A 21,390-nucleotide genomic window follows, 5' to 3' on the forward strand; every position below is an offset into this window, starting at 1 on the left:
ATTTTATTGTTCCAAAATGTTCCTCGTATTTTTAGGATTCCAACGATATAAAGTTTGTGATTTTTGGACATACGGATCTCTAGATATGAATTTTGCAAAGCGCGGACTACCGAATTGCTGTTTAAACGTAAACTAGGGTGTGTCCCTGACACGTGGCGCAACGTGATTTGTCGGTACCCCTTCGCCACGGATCAGGCTCTGGTACCGTTGGATCTTCATAACATGGATGGCTCAGATCTGTTGACTGGATTGGAAAGAAATAAAAGAGAAAAAGGGGATTACCCAGGTGGCGCTGACTGGGCGTACGCGTGGCGCACGCGTGGCCGGCGACGAGGCGGATGACGTGGCGGCGGTGAGGGAGATGGCCGGCGCGGGCTGGCCGTGCCCGACGGCGACGCTCGGGCGGTCTCCCGCGGCAGCGTGGTGGCGGACGAGGGGCGGCGCGACGAGGCGCGTCGGATGGGGGCAGCGGCAGGGCTCGGCCCAGCCCGAGGCGGCGGCGGCCGGCGGCTGAAGGCGGCGCGGCTCCGGTGAACTCCGGCGAGCAATCCGGCGGCCTGGGGGCGTGATTGGGGGCGGGGAAAAAGGGGAATGGAGAGAGGGAGGCGCGGGCTTTATAGGGGGCGGCTCGGACCGGTTGGGGGCGCAAGGTGGAGGAGGGGCGAGTGGAGGAAGGAGGTGGCCGGCGTGCTCGCTCGCTGGCTGTGCGTGCGCGTTCTGTACGTGCGGCCAGCGGTTGGAGATGAAGGCGAGTGGGGAGTCGTGGGGGTGGGCTGGCCGGCTGGGCTGGTGGTGGCCTGGGCTGGCTGGCTGGGCCTGCCTTGGCCTGGTCGGCCCAGGGGGGGAGGGAGGAAGGTGGGGCGCGGGGTGGGCTTGGCCTGGCCTGGGCCGGTGGTGGCCTGGTCGGCCCAGGGGAGAAGGGGAAGGTGGGGCGCCGGGGAGGGGGCTGGCCGGCTGGGCCGCTTCGGCCTCTGGTCGGCCCAGTTGGGTCGGCCACCCTCTTTTTTTTTTCTTTTTCTTTCTCTTATTTGAAAATGCTTTTGAGGCATCAAATAAAATCTGAAAAATGCAAATGAGATACCGTTGGATTCCTTGTGAAAAATCCTTCACTTTGGAAACATTTTTGAAACAAAATAAAATACTTTTAAAACTAAAGTTTGCATAGATGCATAAGTGGCTAATAGCGCTATATTAGAGTTCGGTGTTTTGAGATAACTTTGAGTTTCTCTTAAAAAGCAACGATGTCATGATGCTTATGAATGCAATGCATGCTTATGAATGCCATGCATGAAGTTTGAACTTTTAAAAATTGGGATGTTACAACTAATCCAAAAACAGTGTCAGCATTAATGGAGATAGCAAACAAATGGGCAGACGGCGAAGATGCGGTACACAACAAGAGACACAGGTCACCAGAGGAGGACCGCAGTCGAAATTATCAGGGCAGGCGACGATTCTCTCGATTTTCGAGTTATGATCCACCTGGCCAAATTTCGGCTGGGTTTCGATCAGGTGCAGGAGGAAGCAATAGAGATAATTATCGAAGCAACGAGCAGCTTAGTGACAACAGAGATGATTCGCGAAATAACAGGCCAAACAATGGACCTAGGTTTCAGAGGCCCTTTGTGACCCCTGAGGATATGATGAACGGTCCATCCCAGATGCATTTCTTTGTCGACAACAATGGGGTAAGGCAGTCAGGACATCTACAGAAAGATTGTCGGAACTTTCAAGCGATGATGAGGGTTGCCGCGCAAGCCCATGCTCAGGCAGCAAGTCGAAATCCCCAAGGACCTAGGAGTGAGATCCACCTATCACCTCCCCCCCGCAATTACGGAAGAAAATCGACACCAGCTCAGAATAGCGGCAGCACCAGCACCACCACCATATGTCGATCCCAACTCCCATGGAGCGGTCTCGATGATTCAGAAAGGCAGACCATCCAATAGAGCTCAGAAAGTAATCTCGCGGCAGGTGTTCATGGCAGAGAAGATGCCTCCACCAACAGTCGAGTATCTCAATTGGTCGGGACAAGATATTGGTTTCACAATTGCGGATCACCCGCAGCAAGTTTCTCGACCAGGGCAATCAGCACTTATTTTGCCCGCAGTAATTGCAGGATTCGACGTGTCTCGAGTTTTCATCGACGGAGGAAGCAGTCTAAACCTTATGTATGCAGATACACTAAGGAAGATGAACATATCCTTGGCAAACCTCAAACCAACGGATACGCGTTTTCACGGCATCACACCAGAGAAGCCAAGTTACCCACTGGGGAGGATCAATCTCGACGTTCAGTTTGGCACCCGAGAGAATTACAGGATTGAAAGGCTGGAGTTTGAAGTCGTGGATTTCCCATCACAGTACCACGCTCTGTTGGGGCGTCCAGCATACGCTAGGTTTATGGCAGTACCACATTACACGTACTTGCTGTGGAGGATGCCTGGACCTAAGGGGCCAATCACAATTAAAGGAAGTTTTGCGCTTGCCGATAAATGTGATAAGGACTTTCATCGGCTCTCAGAAACCTTCGGGATGCAAGCAGAATATATGGAGTCAAAACTCACGACAGACTACGATGTACTACCAGATGTGGGGAGGCCTAGCAAGGAGTCAACCTTCAACACAGCAAAGGATTCCAAGGAAGTACAGATTCACCCGACAGATCCGAAGAAAACGACGTCCATCGCAAATAACATGGACCTCGCATAGGAAAGCGCGCTCGTCGAGTTCCTCCGTGAGCACTGGAAAATCTTCGCATGGTGTCCAGCTGACATGCCAGGAGTACCCAGGGAACTTGCCGAGCACCACCTACACTTGGATCCAATCGCGAAACCAATCAAACAACCTCTGCGGCGTTTCTCGGAACCAAACCGCAAGGCTATGCTGTCGGAAATTAACAGACTCAGAGAAGCAGGTTTCATCAAAGAAATACATACAGAGACCACATGGGTAGCTAACCCAGTGTTGGTGCCGAAGAAAAACACGAAGGTCCTTCGCATGTGCGTCGACTTTACGTGTCTTAATAAACATTGTCCAAAGGATCACTTTCCCCTCCCAAGGATCGATCAAATTATCGACTCCACGGCAGGATGCGAACGTCTTTCCTTCCTGGATGCTTATTCTGGTTATAACCAGATTAGATTGAAAGAAGATGATGAGGTGAAAACAGCGTTCATCACCCCTTACGGCGTGTTCTGCTACTGAACAATGCCCTTCGGGTTGAAAAACGCGGGAGCAACATATCAACGGATGATGCAGAAGTGCCTAGCAGCGCAGATCGGGAAAAATGTACAAGTATACATCAACGATGTCGTCATAACATCCAAAAAAGGCGACACTCTAATTGAGGATTTGAAGGAAACCTTCGACAACCTCGATAAGTTCTGTCTCAAGCTAAACCCGACAAAGTGCTCTTTTGGCGTCCCTGCAGGAGAACTTCTCGGGTTTTTAGTTTCAGCAAGAGGAATTGAAGCAAACCCCGAAAAAATACAGGCCATTGTAACGATGAGGAAGCCAACAAAGTTAAAAGAAGTACAACAGTTAACCGGGCGAGTCGCAGCTTTAAGCAGATTCGTCGCCAGGCTTGGAGAAAAGGCGTTACGATTTTACGCCTTGATCAAACAGGGAGACAAGTTCCAATGGAACGAAGAGGAAGACAGGGCTTTCGAAGATCTCAAGCGCAAAATCTCGACACCCCCAATCTTGGTGGCGCCGAAAGAGAAAGAGCCTCTGTTGCTGTATATTGCGGCCACACCCCAGGGGGTAAGCACGGCACTTGTCGTCGAAAGGGAGGAAGAAGGAAAACTCCACGGAGTGCAGATGCCAGTATACTTCGTCAGCGAAGTTTTATCGCCCTCAAAACAAAGGTACCCTCAGTACCAAAAGCTAGCATACGGAGTGTTCACAACAGCACGAAAATTGCGCCACTATTTTTCGGCACACCCGATCATAGTGGTCAATGAAGCTCCCTTGTCAAATATACTCAACAATCAAGAAGCCACGGGCCGTGTCTCCCTTTGGGGAATAGAACTTTCCCCTCGGGACATCACGTATGAAAAAAGGAAAGCAATCAAGTCGCAGATTCTACCAGACTTCATCGCAGAGTGGATGGAGCTGCAAAACACAGGACCACCAGATTTATCGAGAACTTGGACCATGAACTTCGATGGGTCCAAGAGATTAGAAGGAGCTGGCGCAGGCATAATATTAATATCACCAGAAGGCGACAAGTTGAAGTACGTTCTGAGGATGACGTTCCCAAATGCGTCTAACAATGTGGCAGAATACGAAGCCCTCATACACGGGATGAAGATGGCGAAAGCTTGCGGTGCAACTCGACTAAAAATCTTTGGCGACTCGCAGTTGGTAGCTCAGCAAGTCATGAACCAATGCGACGCAGTCAACGATAGTATGATAGCATACAAGGAAGTCTACAACGAGCTCGAGAAGTTGTTCGATGGATGCGAAGTAAATCACATCAGAAGATTGAGAAATGACGAAGCCGACGTTCTCGCAAACATCGGGTCGCAATGCCTCGCAGTTCCGCCAGGAGTATTTTGGGAAGAGATAGCAGAGAGATCTACGAAGTCGACAAAACCAAAAAAGAAGGAGAAAAAACCCTCGGGGGCTACCAAAGAAGTACTAGAGGAAGAAGAAGAGGAAGATCAGGACCTGGTCATGATGATACAAATACCATGGATGCAGACGTACATATCATACATCCTGAAGAAGGAAATACCCGACGATCCAGTTGAAGCAAGGCGAGTTATTAGACGATCAAAAGCTTTTACTGTGGTAAAAGGAGAGCTATACAAACGAAGTATTTCGGGAGTACTACAAAGGTGCGTCACACCCGAAGAAGGAAGGGTGATCCTGAAAGATGTACACGAGGGAATTTGCGGTCACCACGCGAGCAGCCGAGCTATTGCCGCCAAAGTCTTTCGAGCTGGATTTTATTGGTTGACAGCAATAGAAGATGCAAAAGAGATAGTACGAACCTGTGATGCATGCCAGAGGTTTGCCGCAAAACCTCACTCCCCGGCAGCAGAGCTGATGCCAATACCTTTGTCTTGGCCCTTTGCTCAATGGGGCCTCGATATGGTGGGTAAACTACACAAGTCTTGGCCAGGAGGGAAGGAGTATATGTTGGTAGCTGTCGACAAATTCACAAAGTGGATAGAAGCGAAGCCGATAAATTCACCGGATGGAGCATCCGCCGTCAAATTCATAAAAAGTATCGTCTTCAGATTTGGGGTGCCGCATAGCATCGTCACAGACAATGGCAGCAACTTCACATCCCATGAATTCAAGGACTACTGCGAGGAAGTAGGTATCAAGCTACACTTTGCGTCGGTCGCACACCCGCAAACCAATGGTCAAGTCGAAAAAGCCAATGGCATCATATGCAACGGCATCAAGAAACGCTTGTTAGCACCACTGGAGAAAGCTCGGCACACCTGGCCAGAGGAGCTTCCCAGTGTGTTGTGGAGCATACGAACAAAACCAAACACAGCGACGCAAGAAACTCCGTTCTTTTTAGTCCATGGAGCGGAAGCAGTACTACCAATTGAGATAGAACATGATTCTCCACGAGTCGTGGAATATGACGAAGAGGTGTCGAGGAAAGCGTTAGAAGATGACGTCGACGCACTCGATGAGGCTAGAGATGAAGTACTCTCTCGAGTAACCAAATATCAACAAGGCTTGAAGAACTACCATAGTCGACGTCTACGGCCAAGATCCTTTCAGGTGGGAGACTTAGTTCTTCGGCTCACGCAAAAAAGTCATGAAAAGCTCGAGTCCGCATGGCTGGGACCTTACATCGTCACAGAAGTAATCGGAGGAGGAGCATACAGGATAAAGGACATGAAGACAGGGGTGGAGGAGCAAAACCCCTGGAACGTGGCGCAACTCAGGCGGTTCTACGCCTAGAGTCGAAATATAGTCCTTGTAAAACTTCAATGTACTGAAACGCCCGCGAGTTTTCAGACGCACTCTTTTCCTTTTTCGGGGCACCGAGTGGGGCCGGGAAAGGTTTTTAATGAGGCGGGCTCGCGGTGCTGCAATATAGTAAAGATAGTGACAATATAACTCTTTTTCATCGACACGCTCAAAGGCTCAGGCCCGACGATTCTCAATATAGTTCTTCAAAAAAAAAGATAGTCTCGCCTTGGTATTAAATACCTCGCGAGTCAATAAAAATACAAAATAGTACTCGACAAGAAAGCTCGGGGGCTGATACTCGCCAAAACTACATATTGAATAAATGCCTTGGTTCAAAACCTCGCAATACACAAATACAGAAAATAGGCACCGAAAACAATCGGGGGCTAGACAAATATAGACATATGATGATTGCTTCACAATTCAGACACAATTGTGGCTTACAAAGAAGAGTTGTCTACCAAAGAAAAATTAGTCACGATTCAATATGTTATCAATGGTAATTCTGCCCTCTTCGGGAGCAGCACCAAGAAAATCAGCATAATGACCATCTGCAAAAAAGTCGGCATCCATCCGAAGAAGATCTTCAATCATTTCTTCGGCTACAGGCGAAACCTTCGTGTTAATTCTGTCGACACCAACTCTTCGACGCCTTACCTTCTCATGAACTTTTGCAACAACTTGGGTCAGGTCAAGCTTCGAGTGGCAGATCTGAAGCATGATAAGGGCAAACCTGGCGCCAGCTACTAGTTGAGCTTTTACAAAACCATGGATCTTGTGGGGATCCTTAAATCTTTCCATTAGCTCAGGAAGAGTTTGTGGCTGAACGTTCCGAGGAAACATAGAGTTATAAACCATAGACAGGGTCCTGGTACAAAAATCAAGGAAGACGCGAGTTTGGGAGGTGCGATCTTGAAATCTGACAATCTGTCGGGTCCTCTCCGGGGTAGCCCAGAACAGAGAACCATGGTCAAGGGCAAGGTTAACAAGGAGGTTCGTCCTAGTATTTACCCTTTCTTCTTCGGCAGCAGCATCAATAAAGGAACCTATCAAGCAGCGGTGCAGAAATTTTTAAGAGACGTAGCAGGAAGGCGGAAGGTATCACTACTGCAGAATAGGCCTCTAGTGACAAGCACAAATGGTTTGTTAGTGACAGGCAAAGCGCCTGTCACTAATGACTAGTCACTGGTACCAGGTTACTAGTGACAGGCACACATGCCTGTCACTAGTGTGGGCATACTAATGACATGCACAAAGAGATGCCTGTCACTAGTGGTGATGGTGTGGTGATGGAAGGCCACGGCCCTAGGAGGTTTGGTAGTGACAGGCCCATTATCCTGCCTGTCACTGGTTTGAATTTTGATAATAAAAAAATAAATATCTTTTCCACAACCAGCTAGCACAATAAGATGTTATAGAAAATAAAATGCATTTTTCACGAATATTTTAGATTGCACAATATAATGTTGTACCAATGCTGCGCTCACATCACCTAATATGACATAACATTTGCACATAAGTTGCAATCTATCTCATCAAGCTCTTCACGTACTTACATGGTCTTCATGAACATCAAGCTCTAGAATGCATTCAACTATCCAAGAAAGAACTAGGGTTCGGAGGCTTGTCTTAGTGTTGATATCTTCTTTTCCATCTTCATTTGATCTTCATTTGATACAGATGGTTTGTTCCATTATAGGAGCTAGTCGAGCATAACCTCACACTCCTTCACAAGCTGGTACATGGGTCAGTGGTGAAGAAAGGCTGAAGTAGGACATTTTTAATGAAATGGAGACGGATAAGGGACCTAGTTCTCTTGTCATATTTCTTGAGAATCTTGACCAGCCCTGTAATGGAAAAAGGGAACGTAAGCATCGTAAATAATAAAAAATAAAATGAATTAAGGGCCTCCGTAATAGCTTAGACAGAGTATAGCAACACATGAGCACAGGTAGCCAGAATAGAAAGCTGTGACATATTTCAAATTGCATACAGATCACGTTCATCTATCAGCTATTTGGTTTATAATGTATTTGTTCATTTCACTAGCAGGCTGCACTACAGATCACGTTCATCTGTCACCTATTTTCACGAAGTTAACCTGAGAAAGGATTGTTGAGATCTGCTTTTATAAAGTCTAGAATAATCACAGATAATAGAATCAGTGAACTTTTATACTCAGCCAAACTTTAAAATAGATTAGGTGAACGTGAAAAATGAGAAAAATATGAAAACAAACATTTGGTGTATAATGTATTTCTTTATTTCACTAACAGGCTGCACTTTTGAAACAACACAACCATATGAAATTTGTAGTGCCTCCTCACTATCAATTATGATTCAGGAGCATGACAGGGAAAGTATTGTTGAAGGAAAGTTAACATTCTAGGACTGTGTAACCAGTTCAGATGAAATAGTAAAATAGACTAACATTACATCAGGCAAAATTTGGTTACTGAATAATTTCAAACAGCTACAGTATACTAGAAATAGTTTCATGCTCATAGATGTATGAAGCTATATGATCAGAAGCTAGTTAAAATGAGTAAACTACACTGAGCAATAAAGTGGAAAGCAGAGAGCAGCAAAATAGATCTTTCATTATCTCCAGCATAGGACATGTCAATTTCAGAGCCATGTACATTTATTTGGCTTGAGAAATGGGGAATACGGACCTGGGACACGTCGGCGGCGAGAGGCTGGAGGCGGCAACGGCGGCAGGAGGCCTAGCACTGAATAAACAAATTGCATAAGCAAAAGCACAAATATATCCCTACATGTAAAACAGAAGCTCGACATAGGCCTCTAGCATTTAGCTATAGTTTATTTATTATCCAAAAAAAGTAGAGACAACAAGATACAATACTATTAATATAACTGAACCTTACGTCAGAGTTGTGTTGCTGTATCATTTTGATTTTAGATTTCTAAAAAAATATGGTCAGATGTAGCATATTGGAAGGATATCACGGTACAGATTCACTTACCTAATTCATTTTCAAACTTTGATCTTAAATGGAAACAATATCATCAACTGTGAATTAAATATAACCAATCACGAGTCAGCTATTGGTCGTTCAGAGCTATATATAGATGAACATGTGGCAAGAACCTAGCTCTCAATTCCAGTGACACTTTCTAATATTTTAATTGTATTGCACACTCGTATATCTTTGTTAGTGCAGTTTCTTATGACTACGAAGGTATATGGTCAGTTGGAGTAATATTAATATGACTACAAAGGTCTGCTTTCTCAGATGATGTACTATAATCTTATAGCATTTATTACTTGGAATTCTAAATCATTGGTATACAGTCCATAATTTCTTCGTAGAGAATCCATTATTATTTTATGTCTTGTTCATGTTCAGGATCGGCTATATACCATAATCATGATATATTATTATTATCGAGGAGTCCTCCCATGTAGCAAATATATACCCAGAAAGTTCAGAACTTCTGAAGATGACCATCAGGTGCACACAAACTCTCCGACCCACTTTCGGAAGGGTAATCGGTTATTTACTTCCTAGGCTGTAATTTGATGCATAATAGCTTCATTGCATATACGAATCTGAGTGCATAATAACTCCATTGCATATTTAAGATGATACCTAGGATCAAGCATAAAATGTACACGATGAAGTAAGCATCTATTCTGATTATAAAATGTTACCTAGGATAGGTAACACAGGATAATGAAAAAAAGTATGATCCAGTCGAACTTCTTAAAAGAAGCTTAGCTTGCTGCTCTAGTAGAAATTTAGCATCTCATCAATTACCTGAGTAATAGGAAGTTGTTGACAATTACCTGAGTAGTGGATGTTGGTGATGTCCTAAAATGTGGTATGTTCCACATTGGGAGGGGCTGAGAACGTAACATCATGAGCTTCAACTCTATGAACATCTTCCACATTTAATCACAGAGCAGATCATTAGATTGTGCCATTAGCGCTTATACAATATGTAAGCATGCATATGAAAGAAATAGGAATACCAGCAGCAACAACCAGGAGTGCAACCCAAAATTATTCAAAGATGCCTGATACGTCTCAAACGTATCTATAATTTCTTATGTTCCATGCTACTTTTATGATGATACTCACATGTTTTATACACATTATATGTCATTATTATGCATTTTCCGGCACTAACCTATTAACGAGATGCCGAAGAGCCAGTTGTTGTTTTCTGCTGTTTTTGGTTTCAGAAATCCTAGTAAGGAAATATTCTCGGAATTGGACGAAATCAATGCCCAGGGTCCTATTTTTGCACGAAGCTTCCAGAAGACCTAGGGGGAGACGAAGTGGGGCCACGGGGCGCCGCCACACTAGGGCGGCGCGGCCCAAGGGGGGCCCGCGCGGCCCTAGCGTGTGGGGCCCCCGTGACTCCTCCGACTCTGCCCTTCCGCCTACTTAAGCCTCCGTCGATAATAGCCCCAGTACCGAGAGCCACGATACGGAAAACCTTCGAGAGACGCCGCCGCCACCAATCCCATCTCGGGGGATTCAGGAGATCGCCTCCGGCACCCTGCCGGAGAGGGGAATCATCTCCCGGAGGACTCTACACCGCCATGGTCGCCTCCGGATTGATGTGTGAGTAGTTCACCCCTGGACTATGGGTCCATAGCAGTAGCTAGATGGTCGTCTTCTCCCCATTGTGCTATCATTGTCTGATATTGTGAGCTGCCTAACATGATCAAGATCATCTATCTGTAATGCTACATGTGCGTTTGTTGGGATCCGATGAATAATGAATACTATGCTATGTTGATTATCAATCTATCTATGTGTTGTTTATGATCTTGCATGCTCTCCGTTGCTAGTAGAGGCTCTGGCCAAGTCATTGCTTGTAACTCCAAGAGGGAGTATTTATGCTCGATAGTGGGTTCATGCCTCCATTAAATCTGGGGGAGTGACAGCAACCTCTAAGGTTGTGGATGTGCTGTTGGCACTAGGGATAAAACATCAATTCTATATCTAAGGATGTATTTGTTGATTACATTACGCACCATACTTAATGCAATTGTCTGTTGTTTGCAACTTAATACTGGAGGGGGTTCGGATGATAACCTGAAGGTGGACTTTTTAGGCATAGATGCATGCTGGATAGCGGTCTATGTACTTTGTCGTAATGCCCAATTAAATCTCACACTACTCATCATATCATGTATGTGCATTGTTATGCTCTCTTTATTTGTCAATTGCCCAACTGTAATTTGTTTACCCAATATGCTATTTCTTATGGGAGAGACACCTCTAGTGAACTGTGGACCCCGGTCCATTCTTTTACATCGAATACAATCTACTGCAATACTTGTTCTACTGTTTTCTGCAAACATCATCTTCCACACTATACATCTAATCCTTTGTTACAGCAAGCCGGTGAGATTGACAACCTCACTGTTAAGTTGGGGCAAAGTACTTAGATTGTGTTGTGCAGGTTCCACGTTGGCGCCGGAATCCCTGGTGTTGCGCCGCACTACACTCCGCCATCAACAACCTTCAACGTGCTTCTTGGCTCCTACTGGTTCGATAAACCTTGGTTTCTTACTGAGGAAAAACTTGCTGCTGTACACATCATACCTTCCTCTTGGGGTTCCCAACGGACGAGTGCTTTACCGTCAGAAGGAAGCTACTACGCCCACATCAACTGTGCGCAAGCAATGCCATAGCAAGTTGTGCTTCCTCCGGCCCTCACAAAGCTCTTATGCACTTGGTTCTTAACCTTCTAAGTTGGCATATAACACTCAAGAGTTCACCGTAACTGAAAACGAATGTAGATATTACATAATATATAAATTTGGGAGAAAAATAGTATACATCACATAATTTTTTTGGTTAAACAATAAACACTCATACGATGCATGTTTAGAATCCAGATAAGTTGACAGTGGCATTCAAACACAGTGACATATGATTTGGACCACAGCCTAGAACTGCTACATTTAGTTATTACACAACTTCAGAAATGCTTCTACTAATTGGAGAGTTCACAAGAACTAACTAATTGAGAGTTTGAGACAAGTTTCACACATCATAGGGTGGTATCTCACTGACCATCTTGAAATTTTTAGTCAAATGAAAAAACTGCATTCTTATCAAAATTCTAAAACATCTAACAGATCAACAATGTCGAATTAAAAAGTCCCCGCTTTATTTTGAATATTAAAACATCACAAGTCAAATTAGCATTTTCAAATAAAAAATAATTGGAGTTTTCTGCTAGAGTAGCATTACCAATCAAACAATCGGGAGTATAGTGTTTTGGCTAATTCATCTCAGCTAGCAAGTGCAGTGCAGACTCCTTCTAGTAAAAACTTCTTCAGGGCTTTTTGAAAGGAAAAAATATGCTCACTCCAGTAGTTCTGCTGCAGTGTTAAGGTGAAACTGGAGTTATCATCCTTAAGCACAAATGAATCAACTTATGTTCTCTTGGCAAATGTTATATTTCCAATATGAAGTACAAAGGTTATAACCCCGAATACAACTTCCTGTTAAATAAAGCAATAACGGTGTGTGTCATTATTACTGAAACAGGTATTCTCAATAGCATCTATAATACAACACAAACCTGTTCCTCCTCATTGTATCCAACTATGTCTGTTGGCCCTCTTTGATGCTAACTACTCTAATGCGTCACTAATGCCTTCGACTCAATACAGTTGACTGATTGACGTAATGAGAAGATCTAGTATCAGCCAACTTCCTAACGCACATACATTTTCTTTACCCTCGTAGGGTCTTTGTTTTATGATCTCGTAGAGCATTCAGCAATGTGTTCCTTGTCTTGGTTTTCAGAGCCCGAGAGTGAGGCCAAGGGTACCCGCCCTGCACAGAGCACTGACGGATGAAGCAACTATAAATGAGAAACAGTGATGGGTAAAATTACCCCCTGCGTTATAGGAATTCATTGGAAGGAGTGGACCTTTTATACTACTATATTGAATTACATATTCAAAAGGCAAAAAATTCAGTTAATATTCCGTAATAGTGAGTCAATGTGGAAACCTGGTGCATTACCGAATCATCGAGCTGCAGCCTGCAGCGAAGATGTGGAGCAGCGGACGTGCAGGAGGCGGCTGATGTGGGTGTGCATTCTCTCGCCCGGGCGGCGGCGTGGATGCTCGGCGGGCAGGCGGCTGTAGGGCGGAGGGCGCGCTTTAGTGCCGGATGGAGCAACCGGGCACCACCGCCTCCACTTCCGCCGGAGCAACCTTCCACAAGGAGGGCCGACCATTTACAAAAATCCGTTCCTGACTGAGTTCATCGTACAGTACATGCGCCACCGTAGGACCCCCCACCCCATCCCAAACACACACCTCGCATGTGAGAAACCAAAGGACAAAGCAGAGAAAGCGAGGAAGGACCCAAACCTCCAATCCGGGGCATGATCCCCACGCGACTGTAAGGGGACGAGGCCGAGAGAAGAAGCCCGCCGTCGCAATCAGGCTGCCTTTGCACGTCACCGGGCCGCTCCCTCGTGTGGTAGCGTCTGCGAATCGACCTGCAACCACACAAAATCGAGGCGTTGTGGAATCCGGGAGCAGAGGTTATGGATGAAGGGGTGCGGCATCGGGCGGACAGGCGGGCCGCGTTGGGGATTCATGGCGGAGCAGAGGTTGGGGATGAAATGCGGTGGCGGCGTTAGAGATGGCTCGGGGCGACCAGCGAGGAGTAGGGCGGCAGCGGTTGGGGATTTGGAGGGCGGCGGCAGTGACCTGATTTCTGGCCAAGTCCCCGCTAGTGTGTTTCACCGTGATTTCTTTTGCCGGTCCAAAAAGAGGATGACCGGGTGGGTTAACTGGGCTCTCCTCTCCACGAAATGGCAGTGACAAGCTTTTTTTATCAGCCTGTCGCTAGTATATTGTTGCTTCCGGCCAGTGTAAGAAAAAAAGTTCAGTGACAGTCATTTCTATGCGCCTGTCACTAGTGTTTTGTACTAGTGACAGGCTTATATGTGTCTGTCACTGGTCATATAAATCAGTGACAGGCATAATTTTGCCTGTCACTAATGACCTGGCAGCTATGAGGCTTTCTGCAGTAGTGTATCGTGGTCTTATAAAGAAAGATGTGACAAGCATACCCGACATATCCGCGCTGGCTTCATTCATTAACTCGAGCCTAAAATTCTCTCGAGCAGTCGCCTTTTCAGCCTCAGAAACGGCGATTTCCTTAGTAGCCATGGCCTCTTGAGCTTGCCGAAGCGCAATTTTTTCGGCATCAGATGCTTTGCGAGACTGTTCCATCATCACAAGTGTTTGCTTCTTCAAATACTGAAGTTGCTGTCGAAGTTCTTCCATTTCTTGCGGCAAGGAACCTTCGGCAGGTTCAGTATCAGCAAGAACTTTTCTTGAGCGAGAAGGAGAAGGCAAAACATCGGAAGGAGCAAAAGACGGAGTATAGTTATCAAACACCAACTGAAATTTAACAAAAAAGTCGACATCAATCAACAAGCAAGATAGAGTTTTCATTGACCTTCCAGAATATTTACAAAGCATTACAGTGGAGCTAGTGGGATAAGTGTCGCCAAATAGCTACTTTGGCGACATCATCAAAAGCAAAAGAAAGAAAAAGAGGAGGCGTTCAACTAGACCTCCGGCTTTGATGAGCTAGGAGTTGAAGCTGGCTTGATCCCGAGATAGGCCAGGATTTTCTTCGCGTTGGGCTTGGCCGCCTTGATCAATGAACGCCATTTCGTCTGTTCTATCTGCTCGGTGGCGCCAACTTTCATCCAGTCAACAGTTTGTTGGCTGTCCGCAACCAAGGCAACAGTGCTTTCGACAGCAACCTTTATGTTCTCCTGGCGCATCTTCAGTCCAAGATTTTCTGGCAAATCGAAGTCCTTGGCAAGAGCAAGGAAAGTTTTGGGCTCCTCTTTCCTTGGGAAGAAGTAGGGGAACAGCTTTGATAAACCCGCGTCAGCATGTTCTATGCCTTCGCGAACTTCAGTTCCATGAAACTCCAGGAAAGAGAGTGCGTCCAGAAGAGGATCATCGTCGGGATCTTCAAGCTCAAATTCTTGGTTTGTTTTGGCTGTCGAAGAAAATATGTGTTGGTCGACAGCAAGAAAGGAAAATTAACCCTAAAAAAGGAAAAGATAGAAGGGGACGACAAAATTACCGACAAAGCACCGATTCTGCGCATTCAACCGTTTGGTGATCGCCTTTTCACGAGCAATCTGGGCGGCCTTGTGTTCGTTCAAAGCAGCTTCGGCGACATCAAGCCTTTTCTGCAGATCTTCGACACCAGCAGCCTTTGCCGTGGCCTTTTCAGCTTCTGCTTTAGCTTGGCTAGCATCAAGTTCAGCCTTCTTGCGAGCCGTTTCACTCTGCTCCAGTTTCTGAGCAAGAGTGTCGACAAGCTTGTTGGCTTCTGCAAGTTTTTCTGCCACAATAGTCAAGAGTCGTCAAAATTGCAACAAAGCAGGAGCAAGAAGTCATAAAGCAGGTGTCATCGAAAAAATTATTACCTTCAGTCTTGCTAGCATATTCACGGTACCCAACAAATTGGGCACCGATACGAAGAAGCTCTTTGACCATAGGCTGTCAAAGAAAGACAAAGAAAGAAAACGTCGGTATGGAAAAAATATGAAGGCATAAAAGAAGGAAACAAGAGGAAATGTAGATAAGCAAATTCAGAACTTACGTCATCCAAGAGAGAATTGGAGGAGCTACCCAATTCAAGGGTAGGCTCCACGATCGTTTCTATCCTTGTCCTTTTTGGTGAAGGGACAAGAGGGCTCGAAGGTGGAGTGGGAGCGCCAACATTTAGTTGAGGAGGCGAGGATTTCTCTCCTTCAGCTGGCGTCTCCGAAACAACTAAAGTATGTGACGAACTCGTTCGAGCAGCCACATCAAGAGTTGGTAGTTCTTCCTCATCATCACTGCGAATAAAAGATGACAGCATAAAAAGCGAGATATACAAAAAACTTCGAGTGCTAAGATAAGGAGAAATAAAGACAACTTACGAGCTGATGAGGGATCCAAGGTATGGATCATAAGCTGCCTTCTGACGTGAAGGATCAACTTCTTCGGCTTTGGAAGTGCCGGAATCCTCGGCGTCATTCCTTTTCCTTTTGTTCCTTGGAGAAACAGCAGGAGGAGGAGATTGTGCCGACGTAGTGCCCTCGGAAGCAGCTTCCTTTTCGGAGGAACCCGCAGATTTTAGAGAATCTACGGGTTCATTTACAAACGAGGGGGCATCTTGGTTGTCGTCGGTGATGATAGCCCTTTCCTCGACTTCTCCACCTTCAGGAAGGGGAGGGAGCGAGACGGGATTTGGATGGTTCTATACAAAAAGCAGAGGAAGATGTTAAAAAGTAGGAAAATAAAAAATAAAGATAGCAAAACAGTAGCAAATCAAGCGACAAAGCTTACCTTGTGAAGTGGATTGGTGGCGCTGAAAGGTTTTACGCGACAAGAAGAAGGGACAGGATCTTTTTTGCTGAGAGACGAGATTTTTCGGACAAGTTTTTCTAAATCCTTGACCTCTAAATCCGTCGACAACCGATCTACGTCCAAGTCGCCAGAATATTTCCAGAGAGGGTGTTTGCGAGCTTGGAGAGGCTGCACCCTGGTCCTCAGATAATAGGCTGTGATTTGAATACCTGATAACTCTTTGCCGCGAGTATTTTGCAACTCATGGATACGAGCCATCAGGGCTTCCGTCCCCTTTCTTTCTTCTTCGGTAGCCTCTGCGTCCCAGGAGCGGCGGCGAAGAATTTTCTCGGCACCATCAAAAGGAGGGATGTTGTCTTCAGCACATCCATGGTTCTCCTCCTGAATGTACAACCACTTCTTGCGCCACCCCTGAACTGAATCAGGGAGTTTGACATCGAAGTAATCGACAGTGGGGCGAATGGAAATTACAACGCCGCCTATATTATAGGCGACGTGTGGAGAGCCATTGCGGCGACAGAAGAAAATACGCTTCCATAGCGCCCAGTTAGGCTGGACGTCAAGGAAGGCTTCGCAGAGGGTGATGAAGATAGAAATATGGAGGATAGAATTGGGGGTCAAGTGATGAAGTTGCAGACCATAAATAAAAAGCAGTCCGCGAAGAAAAGGATGAATGGGGGCGGAAAGACCACGGATGAGGTGGTCGATGAAACTTACCCGATACCCCATTGGAGGGGTTGGGTAGGTCTCTTCACTAGGGAAGCGCAGTGCGTTGGGCTTCTTATTGAGCCCCAGCTTCTTCAGAAGATTGATATCCTGAGCGGAAAGCTTGGATCTTTCCCACTCCGCGGTTCCCAGATCCACGGCAGCCATTGAAGATTCCGGCGTGCTGTGCCTGGTCAAGCGACGCGGTGGCATTAACAATGGCGCAGGAGTACAGAGCTTAGAGAATTGTGGAGCGCAGGAGGATTTGCAGAGGAGAGCACATCAACGGCGTGAGCGGAAGTGCTCGAGGAAGAAGAAGGAGATCTTATATAGAGGTGCGGCGAAACGGCGGACCGTTGGATGAAAAAAGTGTGCAGCAGATGATAGCCACGTATAGACAAGGGTAAAAAAGTATTTTAACATTGGAGGAGTTACGGTACGTGTGCCAGAAAAAGCGGAGGACGTGTGTCCCCCACTTGCACGACGTGTCAACGTGGTGGAAACAATGGACCCACAAGGCAGAGAGATAGTGGTATTTACGCTTTATAGGTGGAAAAATTGCGACTATTACCAGCAATGAAGTAAATTTGACCAAGGGAGAAAATTTCGACAAGAAAAATAAAAGAAGATTGGCGACAGGAGAAGTTATTGAATACTTCGGGAGCCTTTGATCAAATACAAGTTTTTGCCCAAATGCTCGGGGGCTACTTTGAAAAAAGGAAATCTCGAGTGTGACAATATAGAAATTGAGGGAGCCTATGATCAAACGCAAGCATTTGATCATAGCCTCGGGGGCTACTCCCATCGGGAGTGCTGTTCGCGCACCCGAGATATAAAATAATAAAATATCGAGAAGGAATGACAATATAGCGACACAGTGCACTAAAATGTTGAGCCTACAACCAAGCACAAGTCCTTGGCTGTAGCCTCGGGGGCTACTCCCATCGGGAACGCTGTTCGCGTGCCCGATGAAAATTATCAGAAAGAAAAAGAGAAAGAAAGAAAGTAAAAGAAGGAAGAAGGAGCATATTTCGAGTTATAAAAATAACTCTACATGTACTCCCATCGGGAAAGCAATATAAGTCAGAAATTGACTCGATGAAATGTGCTATTCCAACAGCCGAATAAGCACTCGACAATATATTCTCAGAACGCCAAAAGTTGCGAATAAATTCTGAATGCCGCAAAACACTGCGAAGGTAAGACCCCAGATCCGTTCTGTGCGGCGTGGCACCGTCTCTGACGGCGGTTTGCTACTTTTATCCGTATCAACAGATACGAAGAAAAATCCTAACGGACGCGTTAGGTACCCGATAAATTTGACTGGGACTCGACAGAATGGTAAGACCTTAAGCGGCACCTGTCGAAGTTTACACCAGTATCCCGAGATCATGTCCAGGGACGTGATCTTGAAGTAGGTTTTTGCGGATTGCCACTAGAGCAGTTAACTAGTACCTGATCCGTCAGATGAACTAGCCCCAACTACCATTATCCCTGTACAATATAGAAATTCGTGAGAAGAAATATAGAAAAGTTAAAGTTGTCAAGTAAAAATAAACCGTGGAGATTTTCCCTGACTCTACGATTCAAGCAAAATCGCGGGGGCTACTGACATAGGCATCCCCAATGGGCCTGCCGAAGATAGTACCCGGGGTTTACTGAAGGCCCACTACCCAAAGAATAAGAAGACTCGGAAGCCCAAAGATATTATTAAGGAAAGCTAGAGTTGTAATAGGAAGTGTTGTGTGTAATCTTGCGGGATGAGTTAGAAACCTCCCCAGACTCTGTAACTTGTACAATACGAATCCCTCGGCTCCGCCTCATATATAAAGGGGAGTCGAGGGACGAGAAGATCATCGAATCATTGTTGAGTAAACCCTAGTTTGTATTTCGTCGAGTACTTTTCGGCTGAAACCTTCGAGATCTACTTGCCCTCTACATCCAACGAAACCCTAGTCTACTACTTGTAGGCATTGACAAGTTAACACCTTGTCACCTGGCGATTTCGCGTCCGTGTTATCCAAAATCATCACGATTCGTGCACTGGAACCCTAACTCACCTCGTCTCCGTATCCTGGCCGCCCGTCGCCCAAGCTCGTCGTCGTTCCCGACCATCTCAATCCCTATAAAGCCACTAGGAGGATCTCCGTGCTTCCCTTGTTCACCTCTGCCACTCAAATTCCTCTCAGTCGCCCCCTATTCCTCAGCTTATTCCTTCACTGTTCGCCGGTGACCTCCATGGCGCCATCGATTGAGAGCACCCCGGAGAGCGTGGTTTGGCTTGGGAGTTGCGCAAGAGTGTGCAGATCTTCTCTGCAAAAGGAATCGAGCTTGGGTGCCTCCAGTCAAGCTAATTTTGCCGTTCCGGGAATGGCGAACTGGAGCTCGTCTCCGTCCTCCATCCACCTCGTCAAGCAGTCTACAAGCCTCAGGGTGAGCGTGCGCATCTCAGGGACTATCCCGTTTGTCTCGGCATCACCCCTAGCCTCCGATTAGAAGATCGCCGCCGTGCGCCGCCGCAGTTGATGCTCACCGGAGCAACTCCGGTGACCTTTTCGTAGCGGCGCCACACCTAGCATGCTCAGTAGGTCGTGGCGATTCATTTAGTATACTCCGCGTACTCGCGGGAGGGCCAGAACGCCGTCGACGTTGCTCACCGGCGCGTCTCCGGCGAAGTCGACGTGGCCGGTGGGGTCTGTTCCTCTTGTTGACTCGGTCCAAGCCCATCTGGCAGCCTACGTGTCCATTGGCCCACTAGTCAGTTACTAGGGTTAGATTTAGGCCTGGTACATTTAGGATTTATGTTTATTTATAGATTCTAGTAAATAGCTAAAACTTTGCAAAATCATATAAAATTCATATGAACTCAGAAAAATATGAATAATATATCAAAATGCTCACAAAAATAAACTCTATTCAAATAAAATATAAAATAAAAATGTGTGTCAAAATAAAAATTCACTTATTTTTAACTTTGTTAATTATGCCTTTTCAATTGTTTTGAATCCAATTTGAATTCAATAATTTGTAAAGTTTCAAAATTAAATATTAGCTATTCAGTAACTAAATTAAATCTTAAGATTAGTTTCCTTTATCATATTTTTATTAACTTTAGATATTAGTGATAATTCATAAACCCTAATTCTTAAATAAAACCCTAAGTAGCATGTATCTTAATTATTAAATCACTTAAAATTAATAAAATGCTAATACCATCATTAAATTTATTTCAAAGTAATTAGTGACTACACCTCTATGATCATTTATTAGTTCAAGAGTTGTATCATAATTTAGAAAACCTAATATTAATATAAGTAAGACTTTGATCCCATTATTCTATGTGTGTTCATCCTTAATAGTTGCAATCCTAAAACCCTAGGGGTTTAACCCATATGATTATAAAAGCTTCATTTATACCTATAAAACCCTAGTAAGAAACAAATGAATGCATGCTTATGATCCACTAGCATAAACCAAGTCACATGAGATTATCATTTCATGTCCCTATTCTTAATTAAAACCTATATGATTCCCTAGTGTCACTTAGGAGCAAACCCTAACTTGTTAATTGGATTAGTACCATTGATCACCACTCCTATATACCATACCATTAGAATCAACCTCAACCATCAAACCCTAGTAGAACCATAAGATAAACCCTAGTATCAACCTTGTGTAACAATTCACATCACATGCTCCTATCCCACTAAACCCTACTTAGAAAGTAATAAACCACTTAGCTTAGAAACCATTATTGATTACTTAGTGAAGCAAATGTGAATCCAGTAGTAAACCCTAGAAAGCCATAGCTCCTATGTATAGTAGTTCATATTCTATTTTAACCTGTTCTTCAAAAGTTATTCTTTTGAAGTATAATATAAGTAATCATCAACCATGTCCTGTAGAACTTAAAATTGACAACTATTCTTTACTTATTGTTTCACCACTATTCTTTATGTGTATACTTGTTATAATACCTTATAATACTTGTTTATGCTATTAATATCACCAACCCTAATAATAACCTTGTTTGAGAACCATTCTAAAAGTGCAACACGCCCTAAAGAAATCTTTACAACTCATCAATCCTAAAGCATCGGGATTAGGTTACGCTCGGGATGATTGCATCTCATACTATGCATTATAGCATCTTTGCCAGTTCTTTAAACATTGTCCTTACCGGACAATGATGGTATTTCAGAATTTGGAGTTCTCACGTATCGAAGCTTTTGCCTGCATAATCTTGCAGTCAAGAAAGGCAAGTTCATCGCTTTATCATGTTATTTGATTATTTGTATCAAACGATATGCAAAGTACTATACTTATCACTCATGCATTGA

The 21,390-nt window shown here is 45.0% G+C and overlaps 2 long non-coding RNA genes across 2 annotated transcripts; both read right to left on the reverse strand.

Moving 5' to 3' along the window:
- Positions 1–7,462: 7,462 nt before the first annotated feature.
- LOC127338145 (uncharacterized) lies at positions 7,463–9,355 on the reverse strand. The gene is made up of 2 exons (XR_007874212.2): positions 8,622–9,355; positions 7,463–7,793 (listed from the first exon to the last, which is right to left on the reverse strand). It is a non-coding gene; the product is annotated as an uncharacterized lncRNA (long non-coding RNA).
- Positions 9,356–11,617: 2,262 nt separating this feature from the next.
- On the reverse strand, positions 11,618–13,046 carry LOC127338144 (uncharacterized). Its single transcript, XR_007874211.1, has 3 exons — positions 12,969–13,046; positions 12,186–12,788; positions 11,618–11,712 (listed from the first exon to the last, which is right to left on the reverse strand). It is a non-coding gene; the product is annotated as an uncharacterized lncRNA (long non-coding RNA).
- Between the last annotated feature and the right edge of the window lie 8,344 nt (positions 13,047–21,390).

Source organism: Lolium perenne, chromosome 3, assembly GCF_019359855.2.
Source record: "Lolium perenne isolate Kyuss_39 chromosome 3, Kyuss_2.0, whole genome shotgun sequence".
Taxonomy (NCBI): Eukaryota; Viridiplantae; Streptophyta; class Magnoliopsida; order Poales; family Poaceae; genus Lolium; species Lolium perenne.